This window comes from Saccopteryx bilineata, chromosome 5, assembly GCF_036850765.1.
Source record: "Saccopteryx bilineata isolate mSacBil1 chromosome 5, mSacBil1_pri_phased_curated, whole genome shotgun sequence".
NCBI classification, from domain to species: Eukaryota; Metazoa; Chordata; class Mammalia; order Chiroptera; family Emballonuridae; genus Saccopteryx; species Saccopteryx bilineata.
The window spans coordinates 206,943,451-206,963,119 of record NC_089494.1 but is presented as its reverse complement, the minus strand read 5'-3'; the positions used below and the strand labels follow the sequence as shown (position 1 = coordinate 206,963,119).

General features: G+C 44.3%; 1 protein-coding gene across 7 annotated transcripts in view; it reads left to right on the top strand.

The window, feature by feature from the left end:
* SHROOM3 (shroom family member 3) overlaps positions 1-19,669 on the top strand; it is a 323,146-nt gene that overhangs the window by 225,665 nt on the left and 77,812 nt on the right. The window contains exon 1 of one of the 7 annotated variants that reach the window (XM_066233280.1): positions 1,256-1,404. The exons of the other annotated variants lie outside the window; for them this stretch is intronic. The gene's annotated coding sequence lies outside the window, so the exon portion shown is untranslated. Of the gene's footprint in view, positions 1-1,255; positions 1,405-19,669 lie in introns of those variants that run through there. 7 annotated transcript variants of the gene reach the window in all.

Genomic DNA, 19,669 nt, shown 5'->3' with positions numbered 1-19,669 from the left:
AAGTGTGTGTGTATATGTGTTTGTATGTGCTTGTGATATCATTGAAAACAAATTGCAGTTTTAAGGGGGATAATACTGTGCGTGGAGGGGGCGAGCCTGTCTAGGAAGATCTCAGTAAAGAGGTTTATTTAGTGGTTGCCATTGCATTCCACGGGTTATAACCAAGGGCACAGCCAAGTCAAGTCAAGTGGTATCAACCGTAGGGGAACTGAGTTTTCTAATTCCTACCTTTTTGTGTGTCTATATGTATATTTATTGTCTTAAATATAGAATCTGAGATTTTTAACAAAAGGGATTCTACATGAGTAAGAAGAAATAAAGCCACTTTCAAATTTTCTTGTTATTTTAATTTCTGGAGCTGACATGTGGAAGCAATTAAGAAAGGTACTCTCTGTGGGGAAAAAAAAAATCTTACCTCTATTGAAAGAGGCTGGAATGAGCCTTTGAAGAAATGTGAAACTGAAAATAGCACCGTACCTTAAGACTAACGAGGCACCTTGATAATATATGCAAAACAATGTAAATGTGTGGAAGACTTGTCTAAGACCCAAAGGTTTCCATAGCCGAATCCAGTATCTCCCAAAAGATTACAGTCATAACCACTGAAACCGTCACCTGTCTCTCATCTAGAGATGACGCTTATGGAAACACAAAAAGGGCTGGAAGGTTTCAACAGCTTTTAGCCGACTAGCAAGCAAGCTTTAGTCTCTCCTATTGACTCCACTGGAAAGAGGACGTAAAGAGAAAAGGGATGGCTATTTTCCTTGTAATGTGAGCTTTTTTTTTTAAAGCTGTGAACTTTTACCTTGCTTCACGCATGCTTCATTTGATCAATTACTAACTGTATAGCCCCTGAAAAGCGAGCGCGGGCTTTTTAAATTGCAATTTTGCTTTTGGATTCCTCTTCATTTCAAAATGGGGTGCGGGGGAAGAGGTAAGGCACTTTTATGACTGCGAACTGGTCAAGGAGAGACTGAGAGTGTGTGCTTCGGTACCCTAATTACCAAGAGGACCCGAGTGGAGCCTGATTCCTTCAGCCCAGAATCCGTTTTCAAACCTTAGGGAGCTTTCTTTGCCATTGACATGCAAATCCCGCCCTGAGCCAATCCGGGAGGCTTCCTGTGGATTACCTGGTGGCGAGCGCAGAGCGAGCGCGGGCCTCCGGAGCGCCCCCGCGGCGGGGAGGCGTGGTCCCCGGCGCCGGGACTCAGGCCCCGGGAGCTGCGCGCCCAGGGCCCGCTGCACAGCCGGTGCGGCCGAGCCTCCCATTGTTGAGCGTGGCTGAGCCCCGCCGGCGATGTCCCGCGCTGCCTCCTCCGAGCGGCGGCAAGGTTTGAACTTGGCGTCGGCCTGGAGCCCCGCGCGGCCCGGGGGGCGGGGGCGGCGGCCCTGCGAGTGGCGATGGTGAGTGCGGGGCTCGGGTCTGCTTCCCCTGGCCAGCGGCGGGCGCGGTCGGTATACACTGCTGCCTCTGAAGCAGGGAGGTAGGGTGCCCCGCCGCCTACTTTCTAAGGGGTGACTATTTCGGTCCCTGCAGCGACTCTGGAGACGGGATCGGTGAGAATGGGTCCCGGGGCTGGCTTTCACTGCAGCCCGCCTGATGGGGGAAGGTGGCGCGCTCGGAGGGTCTCCTGACACTCCTGGGCCTTGGCTTCTTTGATTAGGGAGGCAGAAACTGCCACTCCAAAGAGGAAAATAATTGCAGGCTACTGACAGCATGAAAAACTTTTCAGAAGAAATGATCTGTGAAATATTTTAATTTTGATAAATGGCTTCCCACGAGGGCTTCTACTGAGTTTAGGAAAACGACTTTTTTTTTTATTGTACTGGATTCGTTTCCGTAGGAAAGGCCTTAATTGTGCTTGGAAGGGCGTGTTTGCCCTTTCCTCCCACTTGTTCCAGATCTCAAGGCAAAATTTTAAAAGGTGTGTTCCACGGTTTTGTAGTGAAAATTAAATCATGACAGTGAAATTATACCTGACACGTGCTCTACTCTGAGTTGCCAGATGAATAAAAGTGCTTTGCTGAAGGATGGGGGAGAGCTTATAAAATTTCAATACATCCAGCAGCATCCTGTGGGGGTGGGGTGGGATGTGTCGGTCTCTTGCGCTCCTGTATTTTACTATTACTGTTTTTTGGGGGGAGGGGGTTGTGCGTTTTCAAATCTTAGTGTTGTGTTGGTACACTTCTGTTCAGGGAGGCTTTTGGACTGGAGAGAGTGATTGCCCACAGGCACATACTCTTCATGGAGAGATTGCTGGGAGATACCAGGGTGCAGCAGGAAATCTTAGCGCCGAGGCTTTTAAAGGTAGTTCTGTGTTTTCTCTATTTCTGATTATTTATATTGGAAGGCCAGTTAAATAAGTATTTTCAATTAAAAGCATGCTGGTCAGACAAATGTCTAAATCTTCCTCTAAATAATGTCACCAAAAGTTGTTTTGCATTTCAGTTAACCCTGATGGTTATTTTTGTCTTTTAAAAATTACCGCCCCCCATTATAAAAGTATTACATGACCACTGTGGAAAAGAAGGAATATACCAAAGCGAGAAAGAGGGAAAGCTATCCTTAACAATAGCATTCCTGTTCTGTTTGCTAAGGCCTAGTTCTTCATAGAAGGCTAGCCATTAGAAAACTTGGAGCTGTGGACATTTTTTAAAAATTGCTAACAAACCTGATTAGGCACTAAAACTAGTAATTGACAAGGAAATAAATTTGTACTTTAAAAAAATGTTATAGCCAACAATAACATTCATGTGGTTTAATGGAACAGAATTTATTGTGGCAATTTCTCTTGAATCAACTTCCCACATCTGTTCCTGACAAATGGTTTCTGTTTGCGTAGCCTGTTTTCTAAATACATTTCTCTACCACTGAAGGCAAAGTGCCCAAGCACATACCCCTTTCCAGTGCTTGTAGCTAGGCTCAGGGTTAATATTTTTATTGGTTTCTACATCTGAACTTCCTCACTGTCTGCTTGATAAAACCCTGGAGAAGGTTACCAAGGGATGTTGTAGAGAATTTACTTCCCTGGAGACTTCAAGAATAGGGTAAACATCCATCTGCCTAGGATGGCTTTAATGCGGTGCTGCCTGGATTAAGGAAGACGAGGTTACCTCTCAGAGCCCAAACTGAGGAATTCTAAACTAATTTCTGTCCTCAGTAACCTGGGACCAAAGGAAATAACAATTGCCCCAAAGCACTGGAATCTAGTATGAGGCAAAGCCCTGGTTTGATTTATGTAAAACAAAAGTTCTTTTTTGATAAGAAAAATTTAAAATTACAGCTAGGACTTGCCAATCCTTTTCTCTTTAGGGATAGAATATCAATAATGATTCAGTTACTTTCTAGGAAGTTATAGGTTAAATACTAGTGTAAGCTCTGTGATTTAAAGTAAATGAATGAATTGATTCATGGGAATTAAATGTTCTGCCTCAGAGTCAGAAAGGGGTGTTTTGTGGTACACCTTTGAGCTAAGGATGATATGCCTGAAACGTTTCTCCACTTTGGACGTAATGTTTTTTTTTTTATTATCCTATCTTGTGTGTTAAATTTGGTTACGTTTTTACATTAACATTTTACTTTCCCCTCAAAAGGTATTTTTACTTTTCATTTTTAATATAGAATCCATGTGGCATTTTTACCCAAACCAGGTATCTCTGTCCTTCTATTGGAGGCTGTTCCCCTGGGCTCTAACAGTGCGGCTGTTTTGCTAGCTTCTTTCAGAAGGTCAGGATTTCACGGGTTGCTGCTTCCTCTGCCCTCCTGCTTGACAGAAGTATCCTGTAATTCTAACCACTGTGTGACCTCAATTGCAGTGACAGTTTCCTCCCTTTCCATAGTGTCACTTGATCAGGAGCAGCCACCCTTCTTTCTTCCTGCAGGATCTCCTGGAGGGGTTTACTTTCTAGGAAAGGTCATATCAAAAAGAAAATGGGGAAGTCAAGAGTCTCCTGGCTGGACAGTTTTTCACCTTGCTTGAATGAATGAGCAGTGCCTCCAGTGCACACCCTCCAGCTTGTCATATTTTTTTCATGCATACCAAGAATGTTTTCTTATGCTATAGTAACGCCTAAAGAAGGAATAGGAATGCAGTATGAACAATGGTCATTTATTTGTTCAGCAAACATTTACTATGTGGGAGGTAGCCCAGGAACTGGAGATGGGTTCTTTGCCCTCAGGAAACTTGTCATATAAGAGGAGAAATCAAACATGTTAATAAGCTTTGGCATTTCTGAAGGAGTAGAGTACAGAATTAAGAACTTAGTTTTGTTGTAAGTTAAACATACACCAACCCTATGACCCAACCTAGCTATTTACCCAAGATAGATGAAAATGAATGTCCACAAAATGACTTGGAAAGAATGTTCCTAACAACCTTATTCATAATTATCAACAACTGGAAACAACCCTAAATTAATCAAAGGAAAATGGATAAACTGTGATACATCCATACAATAGAATACTACTCAGTAATCAAAAGTAATGAACTAGTGATATACATAGCCACCTGGAAAGAAGCTAGACACAAAAGAATTCAAGAAGCAATTCTATTTATTAAGTACTAGAATGGACAAAACTAATCTATGATAGTAGAGGTTAGTGCTTGCCTCTAGGGGAGGGAAGATTGACTGGAAGAGGTGAGAAGAGATTTTCTGGAGTGATGGAAATGTTCTGTCTTCTTTTGAGTTATGGTTACATAGCTATCCACAATGATCAAAATCCATTGAACTGAACTCTTGAGACCTATGTCTTTTATCATATGCAAAGCATTGGTTCAATTAGAACAACTTAGGTTGTAGAAATACACAAGTGTATACATGCCATCTTGGTCTCTAGCTATATACAGTGTGTCCGTAAAGTCATGGTGCACTTTTGACCTGTCACAGGAAAGCAACAAAAGATGATAGAAATGTGAAATCTGCACCAAATAAAAGGAAAACCCTCCCAGTTTCTGTAGGATGATGTGGCAGCATGTGCGCATGCGCAGATGATGACATAACACCGCATATACAGCGGAGCAGCCCACAGCCATGCCAGTCAAGATGTGGACGGTACAGAGGAAAGTTCAGTGTGTTCTGTGGCTTGCTAAATTTGAATCTGTGACCAAAGTGCAACGTGAATATCGGCGTGTTTAGAACGAAGCACCACCACATAGGAATAACATTACTTGGTGGGATAAGCAGTTGAAGGAAACCGGCAGTTTGGTGGAGAAACCCCGTTCTGGTAGGCCATCAGTCAGTGACGAGTCTGTAGAGGCTATACGGGATAGCTACCTAAGGAGCCCTAAAAAATCTGTGCGTGAACCCACATCGAACTGCACTGAATAGGTATGAAACTGGGAGAGTTTTCCTTTTATTTGGTGCAGATTTCACATTTCTATCGTCTTCTGTTGCTTTCCTGTGACCGGTCAAAAGTGCACCATGACTTTACGGACACACTATTACCTTGGGCAAGTTATTAAATGTCTCTGAGCCTAAATAAAGCATCTCCTTCATAGGGAGGCTGTGAAGATTAAGTTAGATAATGAAAGTGTTCAGCTTGATCAGAACTCAATAAATAACTAATAATTCCATGTATTGTGATAAATATAATGTATAATTTTGGTGTTGATGATAAAATCAATTGCACTTTTTGTGAAAGCCCTCTTATTTAATATTATTAAGAACTTCATAACATAGTAACCAATATCCTTAGGATTGTATGTGTCTTTTTTTTTAATGGATCCTTTTGTGAGGTTGTAGGGAATTTAAATGTAAAGTTCTTGCCTACTTGATCAAAATACCACTGGGACTTTGCTTTGCCAGCGCAAGTAAACCCCAAAGAGAGGAAATACCCACTAGGCAAACCCTTCTGTTTGTGACAACTGATTTAATGATACCAGTTGAAGCTGAAGTCACAGCATCCTCTAGGAATCTAGGTGAAAGGGTTACATATTATATCTTCTTTCTAAAGCTGCAGGTGGAAAACGACTCTCTTTTTTATTATTTAGAAAATTTAATTTAACCGGGTGACATTGATCAATAAGAGTACATAGGTTTCAAGTAAACATTTCTATAGCATTTGAACTGTTCATTATGTTGTATACCCATCACTCAAAGTCAAATCATTTTCCATCACCTTATATTTGTCCCTCTTTACACCCTTCCCTCGCCCCCTCCCCAACTCTTGATCTTTGTATAAAATTAATGTTGTGCTTTTTTAAAAAAGGGACAAGTTGTATAACTTTAATTTTCAGCAAAATACCTTGGACAAAGTGATAAATAAAATACAGGAGTTGGCCCTGGCCGGTTGGCCCAGCGGTAGAGCGTCGGCCTAGCGTGCGGAGGACCCGGGTTCGATTCCCGGCCAGGGCACACAGGAGAAGCGCCCATTTGCTTCTCCACCCCTCCGCCGCGCTTTCCTCTCTGTCTCTCTCTTCCCCTCCCGCAGCCAAGGCTCCATTGGAGCAAAGATGGCCCGGGTGCTGGGGATGGCCCTGTGGCCTCTGCCTCAGGCGCTAGAGTGGCTCTGGTCGCAACATGGCAACGCCCAGGATGGGCGGAGCATCGCCCCCTGGTGGGCAGAGCATGGCCCCATGGTGGGCATGCCGGGTGGATCCCGGTCGGGCGCATGCGGGAGTCTGTCTGACTGTCTCTCCCTGTTTCCAGCTTCAGAAAAAAAAAATGCAAAAAAAAAAAAAAATACAGGAGTTTACTTGGTCTGTTAACTTCACTTATTTTTAAGTTCGACACAGTGTTTGCGAAGAGTGCTTTGCCAGCTCCAGCAGAGGCATTTGTTGTTCGATTGGTTTAATGCATTCAGTAAACATCAGCCATTTGCTGAGAACATTTTATTAGCCTCTGGAATTCAGTGATGAAAAATAAGATATTTTGCACTCAAGGGTTTATAGACACCCTGAGTGAATATAAATCTGTAGCCATTTGTCTTGGAATAGTTGTCAGCAGAGGTCTCTGTCTTAGACTAGTTGTTTTTGTTTTGTTTTTTAGCTTCCTGCTTGTGATGGAGATTTAAGATCCTGGTTCTTTTTCCATTAGTACTGTTTCTTAAACATCAGAGTTTCTTGCTAATGTTTTCTCTTGTTATTCATTACTAAAAATAACAACAAAATGATCTTATAGGTAAAGGCAGTTTAGTGTAATGGAAAGGTCTTAGACTTTGGAACCAGGATGACTTCCATTTGAACCTGAGTTCTACCACCTATAAGTAATTTAGGTCAAGTTCTTAAATTCTTCAAGCCTGAGTTTTCTCATCTGCAAAATGGTGATGATAATGCCTTAAAAAGAGGTATTAATACTTATCAGATTAAGGCTGTTAAAGATATTAAGTGACAAAATACATGTAAAAATAACTTGCTTAGCACCCGGTGGGTGTTAGCTTCTAACATTTATTATTTGCCAAGAGTCAGGAAGTGTCTGAAACCCTTGTATCTTTCTCACACACCTGTGAGGTAGGCACTATTATTATCTCCTTTTAAAGGTGAGGAAACCGACACAGATGACATCAGGCGTGGAAATGCTGGGATTGGAACCTAAGCAGATCTTGCCTCTTAGATGATGAGGTTTATAATAGATGTCCATTACTTTCCCCCTTTAGGTAAAGTTATTTTTTATTTAATTACTGCAAGGAGAAAGGAACATCTGTAAGTGCCTTTCCTCCTTCAGAGGCTGCCCATAAGTGAACGCGGGTGGTGGAGGAATTGCTGACTCCTGAGTGTGTTCCTAATGGGTATCCTTACTACCTTGTGGGGGGCGGGGTTTGCAGGGCAGGTGCTAATGAGCTGGTCACGGTCTACCCTCAGTCCTCCAAAGTCTTGCCTGTCAGTGGCTCTCTCTCTGACCTTGTCCTTTACCTCCTACCCCAGGGACTCCAATTAAGTCAATTTGTGAATAAAAAATGGAGAACCAGGCCACCAGTTACTATCTGGCCTAGACTTTGTGAAGCCCATTTAGAGATTGACAGAGATGTGAGGTTATCTTGGTTTCCACAAGGAAGCCGCAGTGAGAAAGGTGTTCCGGAGCCTGGTCATAGTCAGAGGCAACGTAAACTCTCGGCCCAGGATAGTCTGTATTCCCCATTTCCACTGGCATTTTCTCAACTCCCAGATTCTGGAGAACCCTGACCTCGAAAACTTTAAGAAATAAATCCCAGGTGGTAGGTTGAGAACTCATTCATGTGATGATGTAAGAAGCCACATTGGTCAATTTATTAAAATGTGTAGCTGCCCAGGGGGAAAATGAGTTATATACAGACATGATTTCCTATTTCGATCTGAGCCGTTTCACTTAATCCCACTAAGCTGCTTTGTACTGATGTTCTGCACATTGGGCCTCTCCTTTGCAGTGCAGCTAGACAGCCAGGATCTTGGGGCCCTTTCCTCAGCCATCCAGGTGGTGCCAGGCTTATATCAGACCCATCAGAGAGCCCCGGACATGCAGAGGAGGTGCTGCTGGAGGCAGTGGGCTGAGGAAGGGGGGTGGGAGGAGAGAGGAGGATCCCCTTTGCAGAGTGCTCTTGCAGCCCTGTATTGGAAGGAATGTCACTGTGTATTTGAAGTTCTGTTCACCCAAGCCATCCCCATTATCTCCGGGTACAATTACTGCAAACAGTTCTCTTAGGGCTCTGCTCCCGGAGGGGAGAAGAAACCTGGAGGGAGAACCTACGAGGCTCTTAGGTCTGTGGCTGTCCCTGACCTCGAGACTGCTTCCCTGCGTGCAGGCTCCACCTGTCTACTGGTCTGACTCACAATCCTTGCTCATGGCTACAGTGAGGAGAATTGCGGGACTGATGCTTGAAGTCCCTCTCTGCCTCTCCACTATGGCCTCCAGCCTCTTTTTCTCAACTTTAAGTCCTTTGTGATGGTTCCCATGGTTACCTCTTCACCACTAGCAGCTGGAATGCCACAAAGAGAGGAGGTTGCCTCCCCCACTGAGCCAGGCAGGTCAGGCGGGGGGGGGGGGGGGGGGGCACTGATCTGCAGCTGGATTTGTGACATGGGGTCACAGTCCACTACGTTCTCTTTGTCATAGGTTCTGTACCTTTGCCGGCTTGGTGTGTTGGGATTGCAGTGGGAGGGGAGATAAGGGGTGATGTAAAGCTCATAGGGTATTTCCTAACGACGCTGGCCAGGTCCGGGCTGCCGCCCCAGCACCTGCAAAAGTCCTGGCTGACACCCACTTGTTCTGTGTGTTAGTGCCCGGTGCAGGGGAAGGACCTGTTCTGCCCAGTCAGGTAAAACTTCTCAACCTGACTTCCCTTCAGCTTTTGTTCCCAATACCATCTGTTTATGGGTTAGTGGACACTAACAAGACCAGGCTCCAGTCTGGAAGAAATGTGGTATCAAAGGCAGGTTTCCTCCAGCCTGGATGACCAGGCCAGCCTTGGGAACTGGGGATTGATTGCTTGGGTTCAGAAGGAGAATGCGACCGGCTAAGTTTGTCTTGAATCTGTCTCCTGAGATACTGCTTGCAGACTTAAATTCCTTCTTACTTGCAGTCCAGTTGGTCCCCAGTTAACACAGGAATTCTAACTACAGGTGGAAATTAAGCAGCTCTAGTAGTAAGTGGTAGTTACTGACGGAAACCACCAAAGATCATCATCACTCCTGACAATGCTGGAAGAATTACTGTGCTCTTTCTGAGATAAGGCAACTGCTATCTAAAGATCTTTCACTCCTACAAATATCTCACTGAGCCCTGAGGTGATGCGGTTGTTCTAGAAGGTGGTTCGGGACACCATTTGGAGCCTTATAATGTGTTGAGTCTTGGTTTTTCCACTTTCTTTTTTTTTTTTTTTTTGGTATTTTTCTGAAGCTGGAGATGGGGAGAGACAGTTAGACAGACTCTCGCATGTGCCCGACTGGGATCCACTCGGCACGCCCACCAGGGGCGACGCTCTGCCACGACCAGAGCCTCTCTAGCGCCTGGGGCAGAGGCCAAGGAGCCATCCCCAGCGCCCGGGCCATCTCTGCTCCAATGGAGCCTTGGCTGTGGGAGGGGAAGAGAGAGACAGAGAGGAAGGAGGGGGGGTGGAGAAGCAAATGGGCGCTTCTCCTTTGTGCCCTGGCTGGGAATCGAACCCGGGACCTCTGCACGCCAGGCCGACGCTCTACCGCTGAGCCAACCGGCCAGGGCCTTTCCACTTTCTTTATGGTCTTGAGCAACTTATTTAAATTACTTGTGCCTCAGTTTTCATTTCTGTCAAAGGGAGGCAATACTCCATAGGGTTGTTATGAAGATTAGATGTGTTAGGTAAAAATACTTTGTAAATTGTAAAGCCTAACACAAGTGCCAAATCTGTAGCCATTTGAAGTGATGTTTTGAGAATGCCATGCTAGAGACAGAACTGTCGGTCCCCCTTTTCTGTTATATATGTCAGTGGGTCCAGAATTCCCCTGGAGAGGATAAGGCAGGGTTGGGGTGAGTAAGGACATAAAGGATTAAAAAGAAAAAAGCTCTATATTACACTAATTTTGTAGGAATTAAAAAGAAAGGAAAATGATGAGGATAAGTAAAAACTCAGTCCTTAGAAGCATATTTACACCTTAAAAAGGTATATTGTAAATCCCAAAAAAGTTTCCACACATGGGCTGCATATTGGTACCTTGCCCTCAATTTAAACTGTGCTTCCAAACAACATAAAGCAACAGCTGGCAGAAAGCGCGGGAGACAGGGAGACTCTGCTGTGGGGGATATCAAAGGTTGGAACATTTAGGTATGGGGGCTGAAGACATTTAAATAGCACGGAATGTCTATTATCTACCCTAAAAAGCAGAACGAGGCCCTGGCCGGTTGGCTCAGCGGTAGAGCGTCGGCCTGGCGTGCGGGGGGACCCGGGTTCGATTCCTGGCCAGGGCACACAGGAGAAGCGCCCATTTGCTTCTCCACCCCCCCCCTTCCTCTCTGTCTCTCTCTTCCCCTACCGCAGCCAAGGCTCCATTGGAGCAAAGATGGCCCGGGCGCTGGGGATGGCTCCTTGGCCTCTGCCCCAGGTGCTAGAGTGGCTCTGGTTGTGGCAGAGCGACGCCCCGGAGGGGCAGAGCATCGCCCCCTGGTGGGCAGAGCGTCGCCCCTGGTGGCCGTGCCGGGTGGATCCCGGTCGGGCGCATGCGCGAGTCTGTCTGACTGTCTCCCCGTTTCCAGCTTCAGAAAAATACAAAAAATAATAATAATAATAATAAATAAATAAATCATTTAAAAAAAAAAGCAGAACGAATCTTACTTATTATGGACGTAAATGCAGTTGGCACGAGCTTTTTTAAAAAAAATGAATGTGAGCTGCTTTCTAAGACCCAATAATCCTCTTGGGCAAAGCAAAGATTAGGCCTCCCTCGCAACAAGAGGGTGAGTTCATTTTTGCTAAAATTCCTTAGCTGATGCCAAATTTAGCAAGGGACCTATTTTCCGCCAATGAATGACAGTCTCCATTTACATTTTTAAATGTCCACCCCTCTTCTATAAGCAGGTCTAGGACAGGAGCAACTTATTTGCAAGTAGATGGGAGAGAGAAAGGCTGGCGCCCCCAGCCCACATTGTGCCCCCCAACGACTTTCCAGAGCCAGACCCCCTCTACCTCCTCCTGCCTAGTGGAGGGGAGGGGTCTCTTGCCCCAGAGCTCAAGATGGGAGGACTCCAGGGGCCAATCTCATTATAGTTTTTAATTATTAAATTTACTGAGACAACATTAGTTAATGTCATTATATAAATTTCAGGTGTACAACACAATTCAAAGTCTGTATACTCTATTGTGTGCTCACCATCCCAAGTCTAGTTTCCTTCCGTTGCCATACATTTGACCCCCATGTTTTTATTTTTACTTTATTTTTTTGTGACAGATATAGAGAGAGAGACAGAGATAGGGACAGACAGACAGGAAGGGAGAGAGATGAGAAGCATCAGTTCTTCATTGCTGTACCTTAGTTGTTCATTGATTGATTTCTCATATCTGCCTTGACCCAGGGGGCTCCAGCAGAGCGAGTGAGCCTTCGCTCAAGCCAGTGACCTTGGGCTTCAAGCCAGTGACCTTTGGACTCAAGCCAGCGACCATGGGTCATGTCTATGATCCCATGCTCAAGCCAGTGACCCCACACTCCAAATAAGCCTGTGCTCAAGCCGGCAACCTCGGGGTTTCAAACCTTGGTCCTCTGTATCCCAGTTCAATACTCTATCCACTGCACCAACGCCTGGTCAGGCTTGACCCCCATGTTTTTAAAACAGCCTTGCAGATACATTCACTGGTGCACCATCCCTGCCCAGTGTCTGAGGCTCTGGGCAAGAGGAAGCCTCCAGAAGACTTCCTCAGGCTAATTCTATTATCCTTACACTGAAGGACCCCTCTCTTTCACACCAGTTGCTGGGTCTTCTGTGCTAGTCTGTTCCTAAGAGACCTAGATGATACCCCAAATTTCCTGTTTTTATATACAAAAAACCCCTCCTCTCTGGAGTTATATATCCTTCCCAAAAGGCTTTGGACATTTGCAGTTTCTTTTTATAAGGAATAAAAAAGACTATCATTATGCCCCCATCCTATCAAACCCCTTAGGTGACTTCCCTGTGTGTCTCTCTCAGGCTACCCTGATTGAATAATAATGGCTCTGGTCTTGAATTGGTTATCACAGGCTGGCCTCAGTGATCCTGTAGCCATGGCACCAGGCAGGTAATATTCTATTCCCTTTTTACAGAGGAGGCTGGCCCTGAGGCTCAGAGAGACTAGTGGCCAGGGACTGGCAGAGCTCAGATTGGCACCTAGGTTGCTCTGACATCAAATCCAGTGTGTGTCTCCAGCAAAACTGGAAGTCAGATGCTGTCTTTCATTCCACACAGACTCCAGCTTGGAGCCTACATGTAGAAGGTGCTCATCACTGTGGATGGAGGTACGCAGAGATGTTTTCTTGCTCAGGGTTTGTCATTTGTGCACTTCTCCACCTTGGTCCAAGGCTGTTAAAAGTAAAGGAACCCTAAAGGTCATCTATACTAACGTGGTGCAGGTCTCCTGGCTACTGGTCCAGTACTACTGTAATGGACTGGAACAGATTCTATTTGACTCCAACTTTACTGGTCCATTAGAATCCCATGATTCAGGATGTCAAGAATTTTTCACATGCTCTTTGTTGTCTCAGCTAAGGGTCTGGGCATTGGCTGCATTATATTTTTGGCACTCCGCCCCACCTGTCCCAGTAGACTAACACTACACTGATCTGGTCCAGACAGAGCATCAGCAATAGAAGTTCACTCTGGGAAGCAAGCATTCTCCTTCCAAATAAGGTGGGATAGACAACTGCAGGGAGCCCCCCAGGAACCTGTCTAATGTTCACTCAGAACACATTTTTATTAAACACATATTTATCGGGCATATTCTCTTGGAAGAGGGCACCATATAGAAGTGGTCACCATACCTGGCCAAGGAAAGAAAGATAGACTAGGACTGCACTTGACCCTTGCATGAAATAGTGGTGAGGGGCACTAGATTTAATTTTTGAGTCCCTGAAAACTGCTAATAGTAAGGTATGCTAGAGAAAAGAAAATGTGATTGAGAAAATCATCAGGAAGAGAATATACATTGGTTGAAAAAAATCTGCACATAAATACAATTCCAGGCTGTGTCGTTCTGTATAGTTGCTAGGAGCATAAGCCTTGTCATCAGCCAGATCTGGATTCAAACTAGAGTTTGAGCAATTTTCTCTTCTCTGAGTCTCAGTTCCTTCATCTGTGAGGTAGGGATGTAATAACATAAAAGTACCCACCTTAGAGATTGGTTGTAAAGATTACAATAAACTGTAGAAGTAATAATTTAGGACCTGGCCTGGCTCAGAGCACTCTATAAGGTAATTATAACTTCTGATGCCTGCTCTCTGTGAGACATATGATTAGAGGGAAACGAACACACACACAATGTAAGAAAGTGGATGGAAAGGAGAGAGAGGCGTGTTGAGTAGACTACTCTTGTCTCATGTACTCTATCTCCTTAGCACTTATCATGATTTGTAATTATATGGTTGTACTGTTATGATATTTTGCCTGTGCTCCCCATTAATTTATAATTTTATAGAGGGAGGGATTGTGTCTATGTTGCCACTATTACAAGCCCAATCCTTAACCCATTGTGTGGTCCATGGTTAATGCTTAATGATTACTGATTGAATGAATGGATGATTGGGCTGGGTATAGAAGTGGACTCTTAAGTCTGAACATGACACATCCTGTATCATTTCAACAGTGTAACCAGTGTTAAGCAGTTCCGAGTCATGAGCAGGAAAGTAGTCTGGGTGGCAGGGGTAAGGGTGAGAGAGCCCTTCAAAAAGTGGCCTCATCATTCTCTATATCTTGGGACAGTTGGGTAGGGACCGAGAGGTGTCTCGTCTGGATTTCAATAACTCCTTTTTCTTCAAAGGAAGCTTTCTCTCTAAAGAAGCTTTCGGTATTAAATGTTTGCTGCCTGTGTCAAGAGACTTAAAGGACTGTAGAATTCAAAAGCAGTATAACATAAGGGAAGAGTGTGGAAGTGAGAGTTAGGGATCCTAGCTTTATGTACCAGCTATGTAACTTATATGTCCTGACCTCAAGCGTGAAACTGTCCCTATATGAGGCTGTTTACATTTGCTAAATGGGAATAAATAATACCTGCTCTCCTTGCTCTTTAGAATTAGGATCAAATGGAATACTGTACAAAAGGTGCTTTCAAGCTAAAGTGTATGATATTATAATAAGGAAGTGTAATGGTTCACTGCAGAGGTTTGTATGGTTCTCTGGGAACACTAGAAAGAGTAGGCGAAGGAAGAAAGGTGGAGGCTGAGTTTTCTCAGGAAGGCTTCGTCTCCCTCTACTGATATCACTTTCCCAGAAATCCTGTGTTTCAGTGTTTGCGGAAGCTCCCAAAGTAAATTCTGCCAATGTGAGGGCTTTCCGCTGCCTGTAGTGGCTCCCAGGACAGGCACATCCACTTCCATTTCCTGACCAAGATTTTCCATTAAAAATATGGAGAAATTAGACTCTTAGACTCATTCTAGTTAGGAAAAAAAATAAAGCTAATTCACTTTTTCCGATAATTAAAATGATAAGTGTTCATTGTAAACAATTTGTAAGATACAGAAAAAGAGAAGAAAAGTATCACCTATAATCTAATCACCCAGTAGTAACATTTTGGTGTATTTGCTGGTCTTCTGTTTTTGTATCTTTCTGTCTCATATGAGTAGCAAAAGGGTGAGGTGGAAGAAATGGCAGGCTTGCAAGGCTGATGGCTAAGAAAAAAGTATTCAAAGCCCAGTTCTCTTCAGAGGCATATAATGAAGGGTAGAGTGGAGAGGGCGTGGCCTATGGCCATACTTGTTGTACTCGTATTTCAAGTCACTTTATTTACCTGTACAATTGGGGTCATCATTGTCTCAAATGATAAGAATATTAACTAAATAACTTTTAAAAGCACAGCACCTAGTATATACCATGTGCCCAATAAATAAAGTTTCTGTTCTATTGGTAAGAAGTTACCACTTAATGCCAGGCACTGTTCTAAGTACTTTACATAAATCAATGCATTTAAGCCTCACAAGTACACTTTGATACAGGTACTATTATTCTATTTTATAGGAAGGCTTATAAAATAAACTGAGGCACAAGAGATTAAGCAACCGGCCTAAGGTCAAACACCTAGTAGGTGATAGAGCCTGAATAGGAACCCGAGCAGCTGGCTCCAGAATCCATATTGGTCACACACATCACACAGCCTGCCACTGAGCAAAACTGATTTAAGGTCAAGCTCTGAGTGTTTGTAGAGTGTCCATCCTCACCAGTGGTGGAGTTATCAATTTAACTATAAGGTCCTTGGTTTTCTTGTGCCCTTGTCTTGGGCTAGCTGGTATAGACTTCAGTGGGTGGAGGGTTTGAAGTCAAAGGTAAATCAGAAACAGATTAGATATTCATTAGGTTAAAGAGTTGGCTTTTCCCCCTGCCCACCCTTTTCCAGTCTTCGTACAAGACTGACCTAGAGGTCATTGGCTAAGATCTGATGATAGTCAAGCTATAGTTTCAGAAAAAAATCAGAAATATGCTGAATGCCACTGGTATAAATTGTATGTGTGGATTCGTCTAGGTGGTTTCAGGGGAAATCAAATGAGAAAAAGCAGAAGTAAGAGGAGCAGGAGGTACAAATGGATACAGGTCTGAGACATAGATGTGCACCTAGGTATGACTGAAAGGGTTAAGTGTGGCCCTCTTGGAATAACGAGCTGCTGGACCTGGGTGGTGAGCCAAAAGACAGAAGAGGTTTTGTTATGCCTGTGATAGAAAGCATCAGATAGGATACAGGCCTGAGGGAATACAGAACAAATTTCCTAGAGGGTCAGTAATGACTCTTAAAAAAAGAAAAAGAAAAGAAAGAAAGAGAGAGTAATAAAGGGACAGTGACCCAGAGGTTAAGTCTAAATATATAGGTACCGAAAGGTCAGTAACAGGAACAAGGAGTTCTTAAAGAAAGGGCAATGTATTGAGAATGTGAAACTTTTGATAAACGCTCAACCATCAGAAAATAAAGAAGAGCTATTGTAGCCTAAGAGCAGAAATCTATACTGAACAGCATCTTCTTTCAGAAGCCAGGAATGGAATGCAGGCCCTCTGCACCTCCAGGAGACTGAAGGGACAGGTGCTGGGAAGCTTCTGGTGGTGGCACCTGCTAACAGGAGAGAGAGTCTGGCTTCAGGCGGGGTGGGCACGGAGCAGGATAAGAAGAAAAAAGAAACATGGGAAATGAAGAACATGACTTTTAATAAGGCAAATTATGACAATAAGTGCATATCTATGCCCAGAATAAACCCAAAGGAACTCTCCAAAAGGCTCTGAGGACAAACTTAGCCCTGTGTGAATGCACCCCTGTCTGCTTAATCTCAAAAAACATTCCGGCTGCTTTGAAACAGAAGGCTAGCAAAACTGTGCCAAGCTGTGCCAGCTATTGGTCAAAGCATTGGGCCATAGTCCCCCATCCCTGGTCTTCTGTACCCCAAGAAACACGGCTGCTAATGAGTTGGACCAACAGTTAGGGCCAAATTATAATTTTACAATGAAATTGATTCACAGGCTATATAGATAGTGACTAAAAGAAGAGCAGTCCCAGCCTGACCTGTGGTGGCACAGTGGATAAAGCATCAACCTGGAATGCTGGGGTCGCCAGTTTGAAACCCTGGGCTTGCCCGGTCAAGGCACATGTGGAAGTTGATGCTTCCTGCTCCTCCCCTCTTCTCTCTAAAATGAATGAACTCTTTTTTTTTGAAAAGCAATCCCTACCTTCCCCAAACATGTATATAAACAATTTAATGCTTTTAACAGTTTAAAGGCATAGGGCTCCAATTTGGATGCATTACACACTTATTCCCTTGACAATCTCCTGTGATTCAGTTGACAAATCTGTATTGTGTGCCTACCACAAGCTAGTCACTGTGCTGGGTTCTGAGTATGTAATGGTTTTAAAAAACAAAACTGGAGAAAAGACAGCCATGGGCCCTGACCTCACTGAGCTGAATGCTCAGTAAAGGCAGCAGGCCACGGGCAAGCACACAATTACACGCAGCCATGAGTACCATGAGGGAAAAGACCAGGTCCAGAAAAGAATATTTGTGATAGATGAGGCAGTCTCTGAGATGTTTGACCTGGGACCAGAAGGCGGTAGAGGAGCCAGCCAAGTGAAGGATTGGAGGAAAACTATTCCAGGCACAAGGAACAGCATGTGTGAAAGTGCAGAGCTTGGAGGGGTTGGCAGGCTAAGGTGAGTGAGAGGGGAGATATTCAGGGGTGGGTGGACAAGAACAGGTCACATGAGGCATCTTAGGCCAAGTTAAAGAACTTAGATTTTTGGCCCTGGCCAGTTAGCTCAGTGATAGAGCATCGGCCCGGTGTGTGGAAGTCCTGGGTTCAATTCCTGGCCAGGGCACACAGAAGAGGCGCCCATCTGCTCCTCCACCCTTCCCGCTCTCCTTCCTCTCTGTCTTTCTCTTCCCCTCCCGCAGCCAAGGCTCTGTTGGAGCAAAGTTGGCTCCGGGCACTGAGGACAGCTTTATGGCCTCTGCCTCATGGAGCAATGCCCCAGATGGGCAGAGCATCGCCCCCTGGTGGGCATGCAGGGTGGATCCCAGTCAGGCGCATGTGGGAGTCTGACTGCCTCCCTGCTTCTAACTTTGGGAAAAAATAAATAAAAATAAAAAACAAACCAAGAGAAGAACTTAGATTTTATCCAAAATGCAGGAAGAAGCTGTGAAGGGCTTGACTGAAGATTGACAAGATCCATTTACATTTTTTAAGTTTATGCTGGCTCCTAGGCATATGCTGAATTGAAAGGACAGGCGTGGAAGTGGTCACCGGAGAAGCTGTACACAACAGAAAAGGAAGAAACAACTGGTTCTAACAGATAAACCAGCCACTTCCCTAAGGTCGTAACTGTCCATGCCAAAGATGCCTGGTTCCTGGTCCCTTTTATCCCCAAGGACAAAATAAATTTAAACTTAATAGAAATCAGGAACTAAAGTAGTGTACTCTAATCTGCAGGTTACATAGAGAAACCAAGGCGGGTTACAGAAGAAATTTTCGAGGAGTTTATTAATTAGCCGGCTAGCTACATGGGACACAATTCCAAATCATGTAGGCTCTCATACAGTTCTGAGCCTGCTTTTATACAAAATCAACTACTGGTTGGTGTGGGTAAGGAGGGGCTGTGGTCCCTTTGTCCAGAGGTATAAGTTACTCTGATGACTTTAGGATGGGAGGGTGAGTCCAAGTATAGGAATTCTTGATTAAGGTACATAATCATTGTTTTCTAAGGTTTTCAGATAAACTCTATCTTCTTTGCTCTGTGTGGCAAAGTGGCCCCAGGCAGCCTTTCAGAGAATTCTAGGAAACAGCTAAACTATGACTAGATGACCCAGTTGTCCTTGTAAGCCAGGAAGCTCCTGCATTCTTCTCTTTCCATTCTCTACAGAAAGGAGGGGGTAAGAAGCCTGACTTTTTCTCTTTAAAATGGCGTTGCTCATGCTAAGTTTTACAGTTCCTTGGCACCTTATCACAGAGAGACCATTTGAACAGGCCCTGCCCAGCTCCTTAAGTCTTCCCCTCCACTTCCCTAGTCCTTCCCCAATTTCATGATATTCAAGAGAGCCACAGGGACAGAATGATCTGGAACTTTTTCTTCTTGTATTGGCTGAAATTTAGTTCAGAAAGAAAGCAGTTAACAATGTCATTAAAGTACCAAATAGCAAAGCAGGAATTAGGAATGGTGGATCCTGGGAGAGGATAAATTTGAATGTACTCACAGGAAGTGGAAACGTGTAGGCAGTTGACCTGGATTTCTTGTTTCTTTACAATTTGGAGGTAGAAAGATGTAACACTGGGATTGTGGGTCACAATAACTTTTTAGCCCCCAGCAACCTTCATAGGTCAGCTTAGTTCTTATTTCGTCCTTCATAGTTTGTGATATCGAGACTAGAGAACATCAAGAAACAATATAAAAACAGCTCCTCAAAATGTTTCATTGGTGTTGTCACCAACTTAATTTATGAACTAAAAGGAGATAGGAAGAAACAAAGGTTACAGATCTGCTGAACATTTACCAGTATGCCATTTATAGAGCAGTTGTCTGTGCCAGACACCAAGCTGGCCTGCTTGTCTTTCTGAGCTTGTAGTGGGAGAGGGACCTCTT